At 47.8% G+C, this 19,962-nt stretch overlaps 14 non-coding genes across 14 annotated transcripts; all 14 read right to left on the reverse strand.

Annotated features, from left to right (window-relative positions):
- Positions 1 to 32: 32 nt before the first annotated feature.
- LOC142726182 (U2 spliceosomal RNA) lies at positions 33 to 223 on the reverse strand. Its single transcript, XR_012876669.1, has one exon. It is a non-coding gene; the product is annotated as a U2 spliceosomal RNA (small nuclear RNA).
- Positions 224 to 1,515: 1,292 nt separating this feature from the next.
- On the reverse strand, positions 1,516 to 1,706 carry LOC142726183 (U2 spliceosomal RNA). Its single transcript, XR_012876670.1, has one exon. It is a non-coding gene; the product is annotated as a U2 spliceosomal RNA (small nuclear RNA).
- A 1,276-nt stretch (positions 1,707 to 2,982) lies between these two features.
- On the reverse strand, positions 2,983 to 3,173 carry LOC142726184 (U2 spliceosomal RNA). The gene has a single exon (XR_012876671.1). It is a non-coding gene; the product is annotated as a U2 spliceosomal RNA (small nuclear RNA).
- Positions 3,174 to 4,477: 1,304 nt separating this feature from the next.
- On the reverse strand, positions 4,478 to 4,668 carry LOC142726186 (U2 spliceosomal RNA). The gene has a single exon (XR_012876672.1). It is a non-coding gene; the product is annotated as a U2 spliceosomal RNA (small nuclear RNA).
- Positions 4,669 to 5,960: 1,292 nt separating this feature from the next.
- LOC142726188 (U2 spliceosomal RNA) lies at positions 5,961 to 6,151 on the reverse strand. Its single transcript, XR_012876674.1, has one exon. It is a non-coding gene; the product is annotated as a U2 spliceosomal RNA (small nuclear RNA).
- A 1,283-nt stretch (positions 6,152 to 7,434) lies between these two features.
- Positions 7,435 to 7,625, reverse strand: LOC142726189 (U2 spliceosomal RNA). The gene has a single exon (XR_012876675.1). It is a non-coding gene; the product is annotated as a U2 spliceosomal RNA (small nuclear RNA).
- A 1,284-nt stretch (positions 7,626 to 8,909) lies between these two features.
- LOC142726190 (U2 spliceosomal RNA) lies at positions 8,910 to 9,100 on the reverse strand. The gene has a single exon (XR_012876676.1). It is a non-coding gene; the product is annotated as a U2 spliceosomal RNA (small nuclear RNA).
- Positions 9,101 to 10,409: 1,309 nt separating this feature from the next.
- On the reverse strand, positions 10,410 to 10,600 carry LOC142726191 (U2 spliceosomal RNA). Its single transcript, XR_012876677.1, has one exon. It is a non-coding gene; the product is annotated as a U2 spliceosomal RNA (small nuclear RNA).
- A 1,292-nt stretch (positions 10,601 to 11,892) lies between these two features.
- On the reverse strand, positions 11,893 to 12,083 carry LOC142726192 (U2 spliceosomal RNA). Its single transcript, XR_012876678.1, has one exon. It is a non-coding gene; the product is annotated as a U2 spliceosomal RNA (small nuclear RNA).
- A 1,289-nt stretch (positions 12,084 to 13,372) lies between these two features.
- LOC142726193 (U2 spliceosomal RNA) lies at positions 13,373 to 13,563 on the reverse strand. Its single transcript, XR_012876679.1, has one exon. It is a non-coding gene; the product is annotated as a U2 spliceosomal RNA (small nuclear RNA).
- Positions 13,564 to 14,855: 1,292 nt separating this feature from the next.
- LOC142726194 (U2 spliceosomal RNA) lies at positions 14,856 to 15,046 on the reverse strand. Its single transcript, XR_012876680.1, has one exon. It is a non-coding gene; the product is annotated as a U2 spliceosomal RNA (small nuclear RNA).
- A 1,308-nt stretch (positions 15,047 to 16,354) lies between these two features.
- LOC142726195 (U2 spliceosomal RNA) lies at positions 16,355 to 16,545 on the reverse strand. The gene has a single exon (XR_012876681.1). It is a non-coding gene; the product is annotated as a U2 spliceosomal RNA (small nuclear RNA).
- A 1,308-nt stretch (positions 16,546 to 17,853) lies between these two features.
- On the reverse strand, positions 17,854 to 18,044 carry LOC142726197 (U2 spliceosomal RNA). The gene has a single exon (XR_012876682.1). It is a non-coding gene; the product is annotated as a U2 spliceosomal RNA (small nuclear RNA).
- A 1,312-nt stretch (positions 18,045 to 19,356) lies between these two features.
- LOC142726198 (U2 spliceosomal RNA) lies at positions 19,357 to 19,547 on the reverse strand. Its single transcript, XR_012876683.1, has one exon. It is a non-coding gene; the product is annotated as a U2 spliceosomal RNA (small nuclear RNA).
- Positions 19,548 to 19,962: the final 415 nt, after the last annotated feature.

Raw genomic sequence — 19,962 nt, forward strand, 5'->3', positions numbered from 1 at the left:
TTTTGGAATCTGCTTTTAGTCAACACATAAGGAAAGGGTGCACCGGTCCTGGAAATACTGCAATACCAGGTCAATGCGTGGAGTGGACAGAGCAAGCTCTATTTCCATCTCCCTGTTCTAAAAATCCATTTAATATATGGTCCCCAGATAGGGGACGTATCAGATATTAAACTGATAAGAACAGATACTACACTTGATCTTAGCCAAAAGGCCGAGAAGCGATTACCCGAACGGGCCGCGCGTTGCCCGAGCCTGCCCGATACTGCTGTTCAGCCCTTGCAGCGATTCAGCCTACTTCTAGGCAATTCCATGGGGCCCTGCAGGCTCACACACTCACAGCTACACGGGAGGTGAATAAAGGCCGGAGAGGAAGCCAGACAGGATTTGCTTCTTTTGCTTGCACCACAATGCAGTGCTGAAAGAGGAGGAATCTACATAAAAACGCCTTCCTGGCAACGCCCAAATGCCCTGCTGCCATGCAGATAAACACTGGCAGCGGCAGCAAGTGCATGCCCACAGCCACCCCTTGTTCCTTCACACCTTGTATCAGCTGTAATCCAGTCCAGTCCAGTGCTGCCTGCTGAGCAGCACTGACCAACACTGCCTGGGCCCAGGCTTTTATCTCTGAGGCCCCATTATGATGTCAGAAAGCTGGCTCTGGAATCCTGAGGGCTCCACTATGACACGTGCAAAGTTCCGTCTGAACTTTATATAAGACGGTGAGGCTCAGTCAGTCACTCAGTGTTGCCTGAGAGGGCAACACTGCAACAGCCGGCCGCCAGGCTGTCTTTTTTTTGCACAGCTAGTTGCCTCCAGGAGGCCACAAGAGGGAGACAAGGGACTGCAAAATGGAAAATAGGCATCCACCAACTTTACAGACAACTTCTCCTTGCTCCTACAACCTCCATCCTTGCACAGTTTGTTATTCTTCTAGGTAACATAGTAACAAATCCAAATTGCTGCTCTCTTTGTAGGCAAGCAAGGCTTTGTTGCAACTGCAATTCTTACTTCTTCTTGAAATGTAGGGACGACAGTACATTCCATCACATCCATCTAGTGTACACAGGTAGGTCCATTGTGGCGGGCAGGCGAGCGGGCGGGCTGCTTTATTGGCTGTTTGCTGTTCCCCTACTCCACTCCACTATTTGACTGTTGTGCTGCATCAATCAATCAATCAATCAATCAATCAATCAATCAATCAATCAATCAATCAATCAGTGGCTGGCTCAGGTGCAGCTCTTTAACTTACCTAAAAGGGAGGGCGGAGAGAAGACAAGGAAGGTGAATGAGGTGTTCCAATGTGAAATGCCGGAAACACAGAAACACAGACGACACACAACAAGAGGTGGCAATCTATTCATTAATTGCATTTAATCAATGAGCTCATTATCACTCATGCATTGTCCAACAGGTGTTGAAATAATGGGATTAAAAGGGGAGATCCCTTCAGAAAGACAGAAACAATAGCAAAGACAAAAAACACTTTTGGAATCTGCTTTTAGTCAACACATAAGGAAAGGGTGCACCGGTCCTGGAAATACTGCAATACCAGGTCAATGCGTGGAGTGGACAGAGCAAGCTCTATTTCCATCTCCCTGTTCTAAAAATCCATTTAATATATGGTCCCCAGATAGGGGACGTATCAGATATTAAACTGATAAGAACAGATACTACACTTGATCTTAGCCAAAAGGCCGAGAAGCGATAACCCGAACGGGCCGCGCGTTGCCCGAGCCTGCCCGATACTGCTGTTCAGCCCTTGCAGCGATTCAGCCTACTTCTAGGCAATTCCATGGGGCCCTGCAGGCTCACACACTCACAGCTACACGGGAGGTGAATAAAGGCCGGAGAGGAAGCCAGACAGGATTTGCTTCTTTTGCTTGCACCACAATGCAGTGCTGAAAGAGGAGGAATCTACATAAAAACGCCTTCCTGGCAACGCCCAAATGCCCTGCTGCCATGCAGATAAACACTGGCAGCGGCAGCAAGTGCATGCCCACAGCCACCCCTTGCTCCTTCACACCTTGTATCAGCTGTAATCCAGTCCAGTCCAGTGCTGCCTGCTGAGCAGCACTGACCAACACTGCCTGGGCCCAGGCTTTTATCTCTGAGGCCCCATTATGATGTCAGAAAGCTGGCTCTGGAATCCTGAGGGCTCCACTATGACACGTGCAAAGTTCCGTCTGAACTTTATATAAGACGGTGAGGCTCAGTCAGTCACTCAGTGTTGCCTGAGAGGGCAACACTGCAACAGCCGGCCGCCAGGCTGTCTTTTTTTTGCACAGCTAGTTGCCTCCAGGAGGCCACAAGAGGGAGACAAGGGACTGCAAAATGGAAAATAGGCATCCACCAACTTTACAGACAACTTCTCCTTGCTCCTACAACCTCCATCCTTGCACAGTTTGTTATTCTTCTAGGTAACATAGTAACAAATCCAAATTGCTGCTCTCTTTGTAGGCAAGCAAGGCTTTGTTGCAACTGCAATTCTTACTTCTTCTTGAAATGTAGGGACGACAATACATTCCATCACATCCATCTAGTGTACACAGGTAGGTCCATTGTGGCGGGCAGGCGAGCGGGCGGGCTGCTTTATTGGCTGTTTGCTGTTCCCCTACTCCACTCCACTATTTGACTGTTGTGCTGCATCAATCAATCAATCAATCAATCAATCAATCAATCAATCAGTGGCTGGCTCAGGTGCAGCTCTTTAACTTACCTAAAAGGGAGGGCGGAGAGAAGACAAGGAAGGTGAATGAGGTGTTCCAATGTGAAATGCCGGAAACACAGAAACACAGACGACACACAACAAGAGGTGGCAATCTATTCATTAATTGCATTTAATCAATGAGCTCATTATCACTCATGCATTGTCCAACAGGTGTTGAAATAATGGGATTAAAAGGGGAGATCCCTTCAGAAAGACAGAAACAATAGCAAAGACAAAAAACACTTTTGGAATCTGCTTTTAGTCAACACATAAGGAAAGGGTGCACCGGTCCTGGAAATACTGCAATACCAGGTCAATGCGTGGAGTGGACAGAGCAAGCTCTATTTCCATCTCCCTGTTCTAAAAATCCATTTAATATATGGTCCCCAGATAGGGGACGTATCAGATATTAAACTGATAAGAACAGATACTACACTTGATCTTAGCCAAAAGGCCGAGAAGCGATAACCCGAACGGGCCGCGCGTTGCCCGAGCCTGCCCGATACTGCTGTTCAGCCCTTGCAGCGATTCAGCCTACTTCTAGGCAATTCCATGGGGCCCTGCAGGCTCACACACTCACAGCTACACGGGAGGTGAATAAAGGCCGGAGAGGAAGCCAGACAGGATTTGCTTCTTTTGCTTGCACCACAATGCAGTGCTGAAAGAGGAGGAATCTACATAAAAACGCCTTCCTGGCAACGCCCAAATGCCCTGCTGCCATGCAGATAAACACTGGCAGCGGCAGCAAGTGCATGCCCACAGCCACCCCTTGTTCCTTCACACCTTGTATCAGCTGTAATCCAGTCCAGTCCAGTGCTGCCTGCTGAGCAGCACTGACCAACACTGCCTGGGCCCAGGCTTTTATCTCTGAGGCCCCATTATGATGTCAGAAAGCTGGCTCTGGAATCCTGAGGGCTCCACTATGACACGTGCAAAGTTCCGTCTGAACTTTATATAAGACGGTGAGGCTCAGTCAGTCACTCAGTGTTGCCTGAGAGGGCAACACTGCAACAGCCGGCCGCCAGGCTGTCTTTTTTTTGCACAGCTAGTTGCCTCCAGGAGGCCACAAGAGGGAGACAAGGGACTGCAAAATGGAAAATAGGCATCCACCAACTTTACAGACAACTTCTCCTTGCTCCTACAACCTCCATCCTTGCACAGTTTGTTATTCTTCTAGGTAACATAGTAACAAATCCAAATTGCTGCTCTCTTTGTAGGCAAGCAAGGCTTTGTTGCAACTGCAATTCTTACTTCTTCTTGAAATGTAGGGACGACAGTACATTCCATCACATCCATCTAGTGTACACAGGTAGGTCCATTGTGGCGGGCAGGCGAGCGGGCGGGCTGCTTTATTGGCTGTTTGCTGTTCCCCTACTCCACTCCACTATTTGACTGTTGTGCTGCATCAATCAATCAATCAATCAATCAATCAATCAATCAATCAATCAATCAATCAATCAATCAATCAATCAGTGGCTGGCTCAGGTGCAGCTCTTTAACTTACCTAAAAGGGAGGGCGGAGAGAAGACAAGGAAGGTGAATGAGGTGTTCCAATGTGAAATGCCGGAAACACAGAAACACAGACGACACACAACAAGAGGTGGCAATCTATTCATTAATTGCATTTAATCAATGAGCTCATTATCACTCATGCATTGTCCAACAGGTGTTGAAATAATGGGATTAAAAGGGGAGATCCCTTCAGAAAGACAGAAACAATAGCAAAGACAAAAAACACTTTTGGAATCTGCTTTTAGTCAACACATAAGGAAAGGGTGCACCGGTCCTGGAAATACTGCAATACCAGGTCAATGCGTGGAGTGGACAGAGCAAGCTCTATTTCCATCTCCCTGTTCTAAAAATCCATTTAATATATGGTCCCCAGATAGGGGACGTATCAGATATTAAACTGATAAGAACAGATACTACACTTGATCTTAGCCAAAAGGCCGAGAAGCGATTACCCGAACGGGCCGCGCGTTGCCCGAGCCTGCCCGATACTGCTGTTCAGCCCTTGCAGCGATTCAGCCTACTTCTAGGCAATTCCATGGGGCCCTGCAGGCTCACACACTCACAGCTACACGGGAGGTGAATAAAGGCCGGAGAGGAAGCCAGACAGGATTTGCTTCTTTTGCTTGCACCACAATGCAGTGCTGAAAGAGGAGGAATCTACATAAAAACGCCTTCCTCGCAACGCCCAAATGCCCTGCTGCCATGCAGATAAACACTGGCAGCGGCAGCAAGTGCATGCCCACAGCCACCCCTTGTTCCTTCACACCTTGTATCAGCTGTAATCCAGTCCAGTCCAGTGCTGCCTGCTGAGCAGCACTGACCAACACTGCCTGGGCCCAGGCTTTTATCTCTGAGGCCCCATTATGATGTCAGAAAGCTGGCTCTGGAATCCTGAGGGCTCCACTATGACACGTGCAAAGTTCCGTCTGAACTTTATATAAGACGGTGAGGCTCAGTCAGTCACTCAGTGTTGCCTGAGAGGGCAACACTGCAACAGCCGGCCGCCAGGCTGTCTTTTTTTTGCACAGCTAGTTGCCTCCAGGAGGCCACAAGAGGGAGACAAGGGACTGCAAAATGGAAAATAGGCATCCACCAACTTTACAGACAACTTCTCCTTGCTCCTACAACCTCCATCCTTGCACAGTTTGTTATTCTTCTAGGTAACATAGTAACAAATCCAAATTGCTGCTCTCTTTGTAGGCAAGCAAGGCTTTGTTGCAACTGCAATTCTTACTTCTTCTTGAAATGTAGGGACGACAGTACATTCCATCACATCCATCTAGTGTACACAGGTAGGTCCATTGTGGCGGGCAGGCGAGCGGGCGGGCTGCTTTATTGGCTGTTTGCTGTTCCCCTACTCCACTCCACTATTTGACTGTTGTGCTGCATCAATCAATCAATCAATCAATCAATCAATCAATCAATCAATCAATCAATCAATCAGTGGCTGGCTCAGGTGCAGCTCTTTAACTTACCTAAAAGGGAGGGCGGAGAGAAGACAAGGAAGGTGAATGAGGTGTTCCAATGTGAAATGCCGGAAACACAGAAACACAGACGACACACAACAAGAGGTGGCAATCTATTCATTAATTGCATTTAATCAATGAGCTCATTATCACTCATGCATTGTCCAACAGGTGTTGAAATAATGGGATTAAAAGGGGAGATCCCTTCAGAAAGACAGAAACAATAGCAAAGACAAAAAACACTTTTGGAATCTGCTTTTAGTCAACACATAAGGAAAGGGTGCACCGGTCCTGGAAATACTGCAATACCAGGTCAATGCGTGGAGTGGACAGAGCAAGCTCTATTTCCATCTCCCTGTTCTAAAAATCCATTTAATATATGGTCCCCAGATAGGGGACGTATCAGATATTAAACTGATAAGAACAGATACTACACTTGATCTTAGCCAAAAGGCCGAGAAGCGATAACCCGAACGGGCCGCGCGTTGCCCGAGCCTGCCCGATACTGCTGTTCAGCCCTTGCAGCGATTCAGCCTACTTCTAGGCAATTCCATGGGGCCCTGCAGGCTCACACACTCACAGCTACACGGGAGGTGAATAAAGGCCGGAGAGGAAGCCAGACAGGATTTGCTTCTTTTGCTTGCACCACAATGCAGTGCTGAAAGAGGAGGAATCTACATAAAAACGCCTTCCTGGCAACGCCCAAATGCCCTGCTGCCATGCAGATAAACACTGGCAGCGGCAGCAAGTGCATGCCCACAGCCACCCCTTGTTCCTTCACACCTTGTATCAGCTGTAATCCAGTCCAGTCCAGTGCTGCCTGCTGAGCAGCACTGACCAACACTGCCTGGGCCCAGGCTTTTATCTCTGAGGCCCCATTATGATGTCAGAAAGCTGGCTCTGGAATCCTGAGGGCTCCACTATGACACGTGCAAAGTTCCGTCTGAACTTTATATAAGACGGTGAGGCTCAGTCAGTCACTCAGTGTTGCCTGAGAGGGCAACACTGCAACAGCCGGCCGCCAGGCTGTCTTTTTTTTGCACAGCTAGTTGCCTCCAGGAGGCCACAAGAGGGAGACAAGGGACTGCAAAATGGAAAATAGGCATCCACCAACTTTACAGACAACTTCTCCTTGCTCCTACAACCTCCATCCTTGCACAGTTTGTTATTCTTCTAGGTAACATAGTAACAAATCCAAATTGCTGCTCTCTTTGTAGGCAAGCAAGGCTTTGTTGCAACTGCAATTCTTACTTCTTCTTGAAATGTAGGGACGACAGTACATTCCATCACATCCATCTAGTGTACACAGGTAGGTCCATTGTGGCGGGCAGGCGACGGGCGGGCTGCTTTATTGGCTGTTTGCTGTTCCCCTACTCCACTCCACTATTTGACTGTTGTGCTGCATCAATCAATCAATCAATCAATCAATCAATCAATCAATCAATCAATCAGTGGCTGGCTCAGGTGCAGCTCTTTAACTTACCTAAAAGGGAGGGCGGAGAGAAGACAAGGAAGGTGAATGAGGTGTTCCAATGTGAAATGCCGGAAACACAGAAACACAGACGACACACAACAAGAGGTGGCAATCTATTCATTAATTGCATTTAATCAATGAGCTCATTATCACTCATGCATTGTCCAACAGGTGTTGAAATAATGGGATTAAAAGGGGAGATCCCTTCAGAAAGACAGAAACAATAGCAAAGACAAAAAACACTTTTGGAATCTGCTTTTAGTCAACACATAAGGAAAGGGTGCACCGGTCCTGGAAATACTGCAATACCAGGTCAATGCGTGGAGTGGACAGAGCAAGCTCTATTTCCATCTCCCTGTTCTAAAAATCCATTTAATATATGGTCCCCAGATAGGGGACGTATCAGATATTAAACTGATAAGAACAGATACTACACTTGATCTTAGCCAAAAGGCCGAGAAGCGATAACCCGAACGGGCCGCGCGTTGCCCGAGCCTGCCCGATACTGCTGTTCAGCCCTTGCAGCGATTCAGCCTACTTCTAGGCAATTCCATGGGGCCCTGCAGGCTCACACACTCACAGCTACACGGGAGGTGAATAAAGGCCGGAGTGGAAGCCAGACAGGATTTGCTTCTTTTGCTTGCACCACAATGCAGTGCTGAAAGAGGAGGAATCTACATAAAAACGCCTTCCTGGCAACGCCCAAATGCCCTGCTGCCATGCAGATAAACACTGGCAGCGGCAGCAAGTGCATGCCCACAGCCACCCCTTGTTCCTTCACACCTTGTATCAGCTGTAATCCAGTCCAGTCCAGTGCTGCCTGCTGAGCAGCACTGACCAACACTGCCTGGGCCCAGGCTTTTATCTCTGAGGCCCCATTATGATGTCAGAAAGCTGGCTCTGGAATCCTGAGGGCTCCACTATGACACGTGCAAAGTTCCGTCTGAACTTTATATAAGACGGTGAGGCTCAGTCAGTCACTCAGTGTTGCCTGAGAGGGCAACACTGCAACAGCCGGCCGCCAGGCTGTCTTTTTTTTGCACAGCTAGTTGCCTCCAGGAGGCCACAAGAGGGAGACAAGGGACTGCAAAATGGAAAATAGGCATCCACCAACTTTACAGACAACTTCTCCTTGCTCCTACAACCTCCATCCTTGCACAGTTTGTTATTCTTCTAGGTAACATAGTAACAAATCCAAATTGCTGCTCTCTTTGTAGGCAAGCAAGGCTTTGTTGCAACTGCAATTCTTACTTCTTCTTGAAATGTAGGGACGACAGTACATTCCATCACATCCATCTAGTGTACACAGGTAGGTCCATTGTGGCGGGCAGGCGAGCGGGCGGGCTGCTTTATTGGCTGTTTGCTGTTCCCCTACTCCACTCCACTATTTGACTGTTGTGCTGCATCAATCAATCAATCAATCAATCAATCAATCAATCAATCAATCAATCAGTGGCTGGCTCAGGTGCAGCTCTTTAACTTACCTAAAAGGGAGGGCGGAGAGAAGACAAGGAAGGTGAATGAGGTGTTCCAATGTGAAATGCCGGAAACACAGAAACACAGACGACACACAACAAGAGGTGGCAATCTATTCATTAATTGCATTTAATCAATGAGCTCATTATCACTCATGCATTGTCCAACAGGTGTTGAAATAATGGGATTAAAAGGGGAGATCCCTTCAGAAAGACAGAAACAATAGCAAAGACAAAAAACACTTTTGGAATCTGCTTTTAGTCAACACATAAGGAAAGGGTGCACCGGTCCTGGAAATACTGCAATACCAGGTCAATGCGTGGAGTGGACAGAGCAAGCTCTATTTCCATCTCCCTGTTCTAAAAATCCATTTAATATATGGTCCCCAGATAGGGGACGTATCAGATATTAAACTGATAAGAACAGATACTACACTTGATCTTAGCCAAAAGGCCGAGAAGCGATAACCCGAACGGGCCGCGCGTTGCCCGAGCCTGCCCGATACTGCTGTTCAGCCCTTGCAGCGATTCAGCCTACTTCTAGGCAATCCCATGGGGCCCTGCAGGCTCACACACTCACAGCTACACGGGAGGTGAATAAAGGCCGGAGAGGAAGCCAGACAGGATTTGCTTCTTTTGCTTGCACCACAATGCAGTGCTGAAAGAGGAGGAATCTACATAAAAACGCCTTCCTGGCAACGCCCAAATGCCCTGCTGCCATGCAGATAAACACTGGCAGCGGCAGCAAGTGCATGCCCACAGCCACCCCTTGTTCCTTCACACCTTGTATCAGCTGTAATCCAGTCCAGTCCAGTGCTGCCTGCTGAGCAGCACTGACCAACACTGCCTGGGCCCAGGCTTTTATCTCTGAGGCCCCATTATGATGTCAGAAAGCTGGCTCTGGAATCCTGAGGGCTCCACTATGACACGTGCAAAGTTCCGTCTGAACTTTATATAAGACGGTGAGGCTCAGTCAGTCACTCAGTGTTGCCTGAGAGGGCAACACTGCAACAGCCGGCCGCCAGGCTGTCTTTTTTTTGCACAGCTAGTTGCCTCCAGGAGGCCACAAGAGGGAGACAAGGGACTGCAAAATGGAAAATAGGCATCCACCAACTTTACAGACAACTTCTCCTTGCTCCTACAACCTCCATCCTTGCACAGTTTGTTATTCTTCTAGGTAACATAGTAACAAATCCAAATTGCTGCTCTCTTTGTAGGCAAGCAAGGCTTTGTTGCAACTGCAATTCTTACTTCTTCTTGAAATGTAGGGACGACAGTACATTCCATCACATCCATCTAGTGTACACAGGTAGGTCCATTGTGGCGGGCAGGCGAGCGGGCGGGCTGCTTTATTGGCTGTTTGCTGTTCCCCTACTCCACTCCACTATTTGACTGTTGTGCTGCATCAATCAATCAATCAATCAATCAATCAATCAATCAATCAATCAATCAATCAATCAATCAATCAATCAATCAGTGGCTGGCTCAGGTGCAGCTCTTTAACTTACCTAAAAGGGAGGGCGGAGAGAAGACAAGGAAGGTGAATGAGGTGTTCCAATGTGAAATGCCGGAAACACAGAAACACAGACGACACACAACAAGAGGTGGCAATCTATTCATTAATTGCATTTAATCAATGAGCTCATTATCACTCATGCATTGTCCAACAGGTGTTGAAATAATGGGATTAAAATGGGGAGATCCCTTCAGAAAGACAGAAACAATAGCAAAGACAAAAAACACTTTTGGAATCTGCTTTTAGTCAACACATAAGGAAAGGGTGCACCGGTCCTGGAAATACTGCAATACCAGGTCAATGCGTGGAGTGGACAGAGCAAGCTCTATTTCCATCTCCCTGTTCTAAAAATCCATTTAATATATGGTCCCCAGATAGGGGACGTATCAGATATTAAACTGATAAGAACAGATACTACACTTGATCTTAGCCAAAAGGCCGAGAAGCGATAACCCGAACGGGCCGCGCGTTGCCCGAGCCTGCCCGATACTGCTGTTCAGCCCTTGCAGCGATTCAGCCTACTTCTAGGCAATTCCATGGGGCCCTGCAGGCTCACACACTCACAGCTACACGGGAGGTGAATAAAGGCCGGAGAGGAAGCCAGACAGGATTTGCTTCTTTTGCTTGCACCACAATGCAGTGCTGAAAGAGGAGGAATCTACATAAAAACGCCTTCCTGGCAACGCCCAAATGCCCTGCTGCCATGCAGATAAACACTGGCAGCGGCAGCAAGTGCATGCCCACAGCCACCCCTTGTTCCTTCACACCTTGTATCAGCTGTAATCCAGTCCAGTCCAGTGCTGCCTGCTGAGCAGCACTGACCAACACTGCCTGGGCCCAGGCTTTTATCTCTGAGGCCCCATTATGATGTCAGAAAGCTGGCTCTGGAATCCTGAGGGCTCCACTATGACACGTGCAAAGTTCCGTCTGAACTTTATATAAGACGGTGAGGCTCAGTCAGTCACTCAGTGTTGCCTGAGAGGGCAACACTGCAACAGCCGGCCGCCAGGCTGTCTTTTTTTTGCACAGCTAGTTGCCTCCAGGAGGCCACAAGAGGGAGACAAGGGACTGCAAAATGGAAAATAGGCATCCACCAACTTTACAGACAACTTCTCCTTGCTCCTACAACCTCCATCCTTGCACAGTTTGTTATTCTTCTAGGTAACATAGTAACAAATCCAAATTGCTGCTCTCTTTGTAGGCAAGCAAGGCTTTGTTGCAACTGCAATTCTTACTTCTTCTTGAAATGTAGGGACGACAGTACATTCCATCACATCCATCTAGTGTACACAGGTAGGTCCATTGTGGCGTGCAGGCGAGCGGGCGGGCTGCTTTATTGGCTGTTTGCTGTTCCCCTACTCCACTCCACTATTTGACTGTTGTGCTGCATCAATCAATCAATCAATCAATCAATCAATCAATCAATCAATCAATCAATCAATCAGTGGCTGGCTCAGGTGCAGCTCTTTAACTTACCTAAAAGGGAGGGCGGAGAGAAGACAAGGAAGGTGAATGAGGTGTTCCAATGTGAAATGCCGGAAACACAGAAACACAGACGACACACAACAAGAGGTGGCAATCTATTCATTAATTGCATTTAATCAATGAGCTCATTATCACTCATGCATTGTCCAACAGGTGTTGAAATAATGGGATTAAAAGGGGAGATCCCTTCAGAAAGACAGAAACAATAGCAAAGACAAAAAACACTTTTGGAATCTGCTTTTAGTCAACACATAAGGAAAGGGTGCACCGGTCCTGGAAATACTGCAATACCAGGTCAATGCGTGGAGTGGACAGAGCAAGCTCTATTTCCATCTCCCTGTTCTAAAAATCCATTTAATATATGGTCCCCAGATAGGGGACGTATCAGATATTAAACTGATAAGAACAGATACTACACTTGATCTTAGCCAAAAGGCCGAGAAGCGATAACCCGAACGGGCCGCGCGTTGCCCGAGCCTGCCCGATACTGCTGTTCAGCCCTTGCAGCGATTCAGCCTACTTCTAGGCAATTCCATGGGGCCCTGCAGGCTCACACACTCACAGCTACACGGGAGGTGAATAAAGGCCGGAGAGGAAGCCAGACAGGATTTGCTTCTTTTGCTTGCACCACAATGCAGTGCTGAAAGAGGAGGAATCTACATAAAAACCGCCTTCCTGGCAACGCCCAAATGTCCTGCTGCCATGCAGATAAACACTGGCAGCGGCAGCAAGTGCATGCCCACAGCCACCCCTTGTTCCTTCACACCTTGTATCAGCTGTAATCCAGTCCAGTCCAGTGCTGCCTGCTGAGCAGCACTGACCAACACTGCCTGGGCCCAGGCTTTTATCTCTGAGGCCCCATTATGATGTCAGAAAGCTGGCTCTGGAATCCTGAGGGCTCCACTATGACACGTGCAAAGTTCCGTCTGAACTTTATATAAGACGGTGAGGCTCAGTCAGTCACTCAGTGTTGCCTGAGAGGGCAACACTGCAACAGCCGGCCGCCAGGCTGTCTTTTTTTTGCACAGCTAGTTGCCTCCAGGAGGCCACAAGAGGGAGACAAGGGACTGCAAAATGGAAAATAGGCATCCACCAACTTTACAGACAACTTCTCCTTGCTCCTACAACCTCCATCCTTGCACAGTTTGTTATTCTTCTAGGTAACATAGTAACAAATCCAAATTGCTGCTCTCTTTGTAGGCAAGCAAGGCTTTGTTGCAACTGCAATTCTTACTTCTTCTTGAAATGTAGGGACGACAGTACATTCCATCACATCCATCTAGTGTACACAGGTAGGTCCATTGTGGCGGGCAGGCGAGCGGGCGGGCTGCTTTATTGGCTGTTTGCTGTTCCCCTACTCCACTCCACTATTTGACTGTTGTGCTGCATCAATCAATCAATCAATCAATCAATCAATCAATCAATCAATCAATCAATCAGTGGCTGGCTCAGGTGCAGCTCTTTAACTTACCTAAAAGGGAGGGCGGAGAGAAGACAAGGAAGGTGAATGAGGTGTTCCAATGTGAAATGCCGGAAACACAGAAACACAGACGACACACAACAAGAGGTGGCAATCTATTCATTAATTGCATTTAATCAATGAGCTCATTATCACTCATGCATTGTCCAACAGGTGTTGAAATAATGGGATTAAAAGGGGAGATCCCTTCAGAAAGACAGAAACAATAGCAAAGACAAAAAACACTTTTGGAATCTGCTTTTAGTCAACACATAAGGAAAGGGTGCACCGGTCCTGGAAATACTGCAATACCAGGTCAATGCGTGGAGTGGACAGAGCAAGCTCTATTTCCATCTCCCTGTTCTAAAAATCCATTTAATATATGGTCCCCAGATAGGGGACGTATCAGATATTAAACTGATAAGAACAGATACTACACTTGATCTTAGCCAAAAGGCCGAGAAGCGATAACCCGAACGGGCCGCGCGTTGCCCGAGCCTGCCCGATACTGCTGTTCAGCCCTTGCAGCGATTCAGCCTACTTCTAGGCAATTCCATGGGGCCCTGCAGGCTCACACACTCACAGCTACACGGGAGGTGAATAAAGGCCGGAGAGGAAGCCAGACAGGATTTGCTTCTTTTGCTTGCACCACAATGCAGTGCTGAAAGAGGAGGAATCTACATAAAAACGCCTTCCTGGCAACGCCCAAATGCCCTGCTGCCATGCAGATAAACACTGGCAGCGGCAGCAAGTGCATGCCCACAGCCACCCCTTGTTCCTTCACACCTTGTATCAGCTGTAATCCAGTCCAGTCCAGTGCTGCCTGCTGAGCAGCACTGACCAACACTGCCTGGGCCCAGGCTTTTATCTCTGAGGCCCCATTATGATGTCAGAAAGCTGGCTCTGGAATCCTGAGGGCTCCACTATGACACGTGCAAAGTTCCGTCTGAACTTTATATAAGACGGTGAGGCTCAGTCAGTCACTCAGTGTTGCCTGAGAGGGCAACACTGCAACAGCCGGCCGCCAGGCTGTCTTTTTTTTGCACAGCTAGTTGCCTCCAGGAGGCCACAAGAGGGAGACAAGGGACTGCAAAATGGAAAATAGGCATCCACCAACTTTACAGACAACTTCTCCTTGCTCCTACAACCTCCATCCTTGCACAGTTTGTTATTCTTCTAGGTAACATAGTAACAAATCCAAATTGCTGCTCTCTTTGTAGGCAAGCAAGGCTTTGTTGCAACTGCAATTCTTACTTCTTCTTGAAATGTAGGGACGACAGTACATTCCATCACATCCATCTAGTGTACACAGGTAGGTCCATTGTGGCGGGCAGGCGAGCGGGCGGGCTGCTTTATTGGCTGTTTGCTGTTCCCCTACTCCACTCCACTATTTGACTGTTGTGCTGCATCAATCAATCAATCAATCAATCAATCAATCAATCAATCAATCAATCAATCAATCAGTGGCTGGCTCAGGTGCAGCTCTTTAACTTACCTAAAAGGGAGGGCGGAGAGAAGACAAGGAAGGTGAATGAGGTGTTCCAATGTGAAATGCCGGAAACACAGAAACACAGACGACACACAACAAGAGGTGGCAATCTATTCATTAATTGCATTTAATCAATGAGCTCATTATCACTCATGCATTGTCCAACAGGTGTTGAAATAATGGGATTAAAAGGGGAGATCCCTTCAGAAAGACAGAAACAATAGCAAAGACAAAAAACACTTTTGGAATCTGCTTTTAGTCAACACATAAGGAAAGGGTGCACCGGTCCTGGAAATACTGCAATACCAGGTCAATGCGTGGAGTGGACAGAGCAAGCTCTATTTCCATCTCCCTGTTCTAAAAATCCATTTAATATATGGTCCCCAGATAGGGGACGTATCAGATATTAAACTGATAAGAACAGATACTACACTTGATCTTAGCCAAAAGGCCGAGAAGCGATAACCCGAACGGGCCGCGCGTTGCCCGAGCCTGCCCGATACTGCTGTTCAGCCCTTGCAGCGATTCAGCCTACTTCTAGGCAATTCCATGGGGCCCTGCAGGCTCACACACTCACAGCTACACGGGAGGTGAATAAAGGCCGGAGAGGAAGCCAGACAGGATTTGCTTCTTTTGCTTGCACCACAATGCAGTGCTGAAAGAGGAGGAATCTACATAAAAACGCCTTCCTGGCAACGCCCAAATGCCCTGCTGCCATGCAGATAAACACTGGCAGCGGCAGCAAGTGCATGCCCACAGCCACCCCTTGTTCCTTCACACCTTGTATCAGCTGTAATCCAGTCCAGTCCAGTGCTGCCTGCTGAGCAGCACTGACCAACACTGCCTGGGCCCAGGCTTTTATCTCTGAGGCCCCATTATGATGTCAGAAAGCTGGCTCTGGAATCCTGAGGGCTCCACTATGACACGTGCAAAGTTCCGTCTGAACTTTATATAAGACGGTGAGGCTCAGTCAGTCACTCAGTGTTGCCTGAGAGGGCAACACTGCAACAGCCGGCCGCCAGGCTGTCTTTTTTTTGCACAGCTAGTTGCCTCCAGGAGGCCACAAGAGGGAGACAAGGGACTGCAAAATGGAAAATAGGCATCCACCAACTTTACAGGCAACTTCTCCTTGCTCCTACAACCTCCATCCTTGCACAGTTTGTTATTCTTCTAGGTAACATAGTAACAAATCCAAATTGCTGCTCTCTTTGTAGGCAAGCAAGGCTTTGTTGCAACTGCAATTCTTACTTCTTCTTGAAATGTAGGGACGACAGTACATTCCATCACATCCATCTAGTGTACACAGGTAGGTCCATTGTGGCGGGCAGGCGAGCGGGCGGGCTGCTTTATTGGCTGTTTGCTGTTCCCCTACTCCACTCCACTATTTGACTGTTGTGCTGCATCAATCAATCAATAAATCAATCAATCAATCAATCAATCAATCAATCAATCAATCAATCAATCAATCAATCAGTGGCTGGCTCAGGTGCAGCTCTTTAACTTACCTAAAAGGGAGGGCGGAGAGAAGACAAGGAAGGTGAATGAGGTGTTCCAATGTGAAATGCCGGAAACACAGAAACACAGACGACACACAACAAGAGGTGGCAATCTATTCATTAATTGCATTTAATCAATGAGCTCATTATCACTCATGCATTGTCCAACAGGTGTTGAAATAATGGGATTAAAAGGGGAGATCCCTTCAGAAAGACAGAAACAATAGCAAAGACAAAAAACACTTTTGGAATCTGCTTTTAGTCAACACATAAGGAAAGGGTGCACCGGTCCTGGAAATACTGCAATACCAGGTCAATGCGTGGAGTGGACAGAGCAAGCTCTATTTCCATCTCCCTGTTCTAAAAATCCATTTAATATATGGTCCCCAGATAGGGGACGTATCAGATATTAAACTGATAAGAACAGATACTACACTTGATCTTAGCCAAAAGGCCGAGAAGCGATAACCCGAACGGGCCGCGCGTTGCCCGAGCCTGCCCGATACTGCTGTTCAGCCCTTGCAGCGATTCAGCCTACTTCTAGGCAATTCCATGGGGCCCTGCAGGCTCACACACTCACAGCTACACGGGAGGTGAATAAAGGCCGGAGAGGAAGCCAGACAGGATTTGCTTCTTTTGCTTGCACCACAATGCAGTGCTGAAAGAGGAGGAATCTACATAAAAACGCCTTCCTGGCAACGCCCAAATGCCCTGCTGCCATGCAGATAAACACTGGCAGCGGCAGCAAGTGCATGCCCACAGCCACCCCTTGTTCCTTCACACCTTGTATCAGCTGTAATCCAGTCCAGTCCAGTGCTGCCTGCTGAGCAGCACTGACCAACACTGCCTGGGCCCAGGCTTTTATCTCTGAGGCCCCATTATGATGTCAGAAAGCTGGCTCTGGAATCCTGAGGGCTCCACTATGACACGTGCAAAGTTCCGTCTGAACTTTATATAAGACGGTGAGGCTCAGTCAGTCACTCAGTGTTGCCTGAGAGGGCAACACTGCAACAGCCGGCCGCCAGGCTGTCTTTTTTTTGCACAGCTAGTTGCCTCCAGGAGGCCACAAGAGGGAGACAAGGGACTGCAAAATGGAAAATAGGCATCCACCAACTTTACAGGCAACTTCTCCTTGCTCCTACAACCTCCATCCTTGCACAGTTTGTTATTCTTCTAGGTAACATAGTAACAAATCCAAATTGCTGCTCTCTTTGTAGGCAAGCAAGGCTTTGTTGCAACTGCAATTCTTACTTCTTCTTGAAATGTAGGGACGACAGTACATTCCATCACATCCATCTAGTGTACACAGGTAGGTCCATTGTGGCGGGCAGGCGAGCGGGCGGGCTGCTTTATTGGCTGTTTGCTGTTCCCCTACTCCACTCCACTATTTGACTGTTGTGCTGCATCAATCAATCAATAAATCAATCAATCAATCAATCAATCAATCAATCAATCAATCAATCAATCAATCAATCAGTGGCTGGCTCAGGTGCAGCTCTTTAACTTACCTAAAAGGGAGGGCGGAGAGAAGACAAGGAAGGTGAATGAGGTGTTCCAATGTGAAATGCCGGAAACACAGAAACACAGACGACACACAACAAGAGGTGGCAATCTATTCATTAATTGCATTTAATCAATGAGCTCATTATCACTCATGCATTGTCCAACAGGTGTTGAAATAATGGGATTAAAAGGGGAGATCCCTTCAGAAAGACAGAAACAATAGCAAAGACAAAAAACACTTTTGGAATCTGCTTTTAGTCAACACATAAGGAAAGGGTGCACCGGTCCTGGAAATACTGCAATACCAGGTCAATGCGTGGAGTGGACAGAGCAAGCTCTATTTCCATCTCCCTGTTCTAAAAATCCATTTAATATATGGTCCCCAGATAGGGGACGTATCAGATATTAAACTGATAAGAACAGATACTACACTTGATCTTAGCCAAAAGGCCGAGAAGCGATAACCCGAACGGGCCGCGCGTTGCCCGAGCCTGCCCGATACTGCTGTTCAGCCCTTGCAGCGATTCAGCCTACTTCTAGGCAATTCCATGGGGCCCTGCAGGCTCACACACTCACAGCTACACGGGAGGTGAATAAAGGCCGGAGAGGAAGCCAGACAGGATTTGCTTCTTTTGCTTGCACCACAATGCAGTGCTGAAAGAGGAGGAATCTACATAAAAACGCCTTCCTGGCAACGCCCAAATGCCCTGCTGCCATGCAGATAAACACTGGCAGCGGCAGCAAGTGCATGCCCACAGCCACCCCTTGTTCCTTCACACCTTGTATCAGCTGTAATCCAGTCCAGTCCAGTGCTGCCTGCTGAGCAGCACTGACCAACACTGCCTGGGCCCAGGCTTTTATCTCTGAGGCCCCATTATGATGTCAGAAAGCTGGCTCTGGAATCCTGAGGGCTCCACTATGACACGTGCAAAGTTCCGTCTGAACTTTATATAAGACGGTGAGGCTCAGTCAGTCACTCAGTGTTGCCTGAGAGGGCAACACTGCAACAGCCGGCCGCCAGGCTGTCTTTTTTTTGCACAGCTAGTTGCCTCCAGGAGGCCACAAGAGGGAGACAAGGGACTGCAAAATGGAAAATAGGCATCCACCAACTTTACAGGCAACTTCTCCTTGCTCCTACAACCTCCATCCTTGCACAGTTTGTTATTCTTCTAGGTAACATAGTAACAAATCCAAATTGCTGCTCTCTTTGTAGGCAAGCAAGGCTTTGTTGCAACTGCAATTCTTACTTCTTCTTGAAATGTAGGGACGACAGTACATTCCATCACATCCATCTAGTGTACACAGGTAGGTCCATTGTGGCGGGCAGGCGAGCGGGCGGGCTGCTTTATTGGCTGTTTGCTGTTCCCCTACTCCACTCCACTATTTGACTGTTGTGCTGCATCAATCAATCAATAAATCAATCAATCAATCAATCAATCAATCAATCAATCAATCAATCAATCAATCAATCAATCAGTGGCTGGCTCAGGTGCAGCTCTTTAACTTACCTAAAAGGGAGGGCGGAGAGAAGACAAGGAAGGTGAATGAGGTGTTCCAATGTGAAATGCCGGAAACACAGAAACACAGACGACACACAACAAGAGGTGGCAATCTATTCATTAATTGCATTTAATCAATGAGCTCATTATCACTCATGCATTGTCCAACAGGTGTTGAAATAATGGGATTAAAAGGGGAGATCCCTTCAGAAAGACAGAAACAATAGCAAAGACAAAAAACACTTTTGGAATCTGCTTTTAGTCAACACATAAGGAAAGGGTGCACCGGTCCTGGAAATACTGCAATACCAGGTCAATGCGTGGAGTGGACAGAGCAAGCTCTATTTCCATCTCCCTGTTCTAAAAATCCATTTAATATATGGTCCCCAGATAGGGGACGTATCAGATATTAAACTGATAAGAACAGATACTACACTTGATCTTAGCCAAAAGGCCGAGAAGCGATAACCCGAACGGGCCGCGCGTTGCCCGAGCCTGCCCGATACTGCTGTTCAGCCCTTGCAGCGATTCAGCCTACTTCTAGGCAATTCCATGGGGCCCTGCAGGCTCACACACTCACAGCTACACGGGAGGTGAATAAAGGCCGGAGAGGAAGCCAGACAGGATTTGCTTCTTTTGCTTGCACCACAATGCAGTGCTGAAAGAGGAGGAATCTACATAAAAACGCCTTCCTGGCAACGCCCAAATGCCCTGCTGCCATGCAGATAAACACTGGCAGCGGCAGCAAGTGCATGCCCACAGCCACCCCTTGTTCCTTCACACCTTGTATCAGCTGTAATCCAGTCCAGTCCAGTGCTGCCTGCTGAGCAGCACTGACCAACACTGCCTGGGCCCAGGCTTTTATCTCTGAGGCCCCATTA

Source organism: Rhinoderma darwinii, unplaced genomic scaffold (genome assembly GCF_050947455.1).
Source record: "Rhinoderma darwinii isolate aRhiDar2 unplaced genomic scaffold, aRhiDar2.hap1 Scaffold_610, whole genome shotgun sequence".
In the NCBI taxonomy this organism is placed as follows: Eukaryota; Metazoa; Chordata; class Amphibia; order Anura; family Rhinodermatidae; genus Rhinoderma; species Rhinoderma darwinii.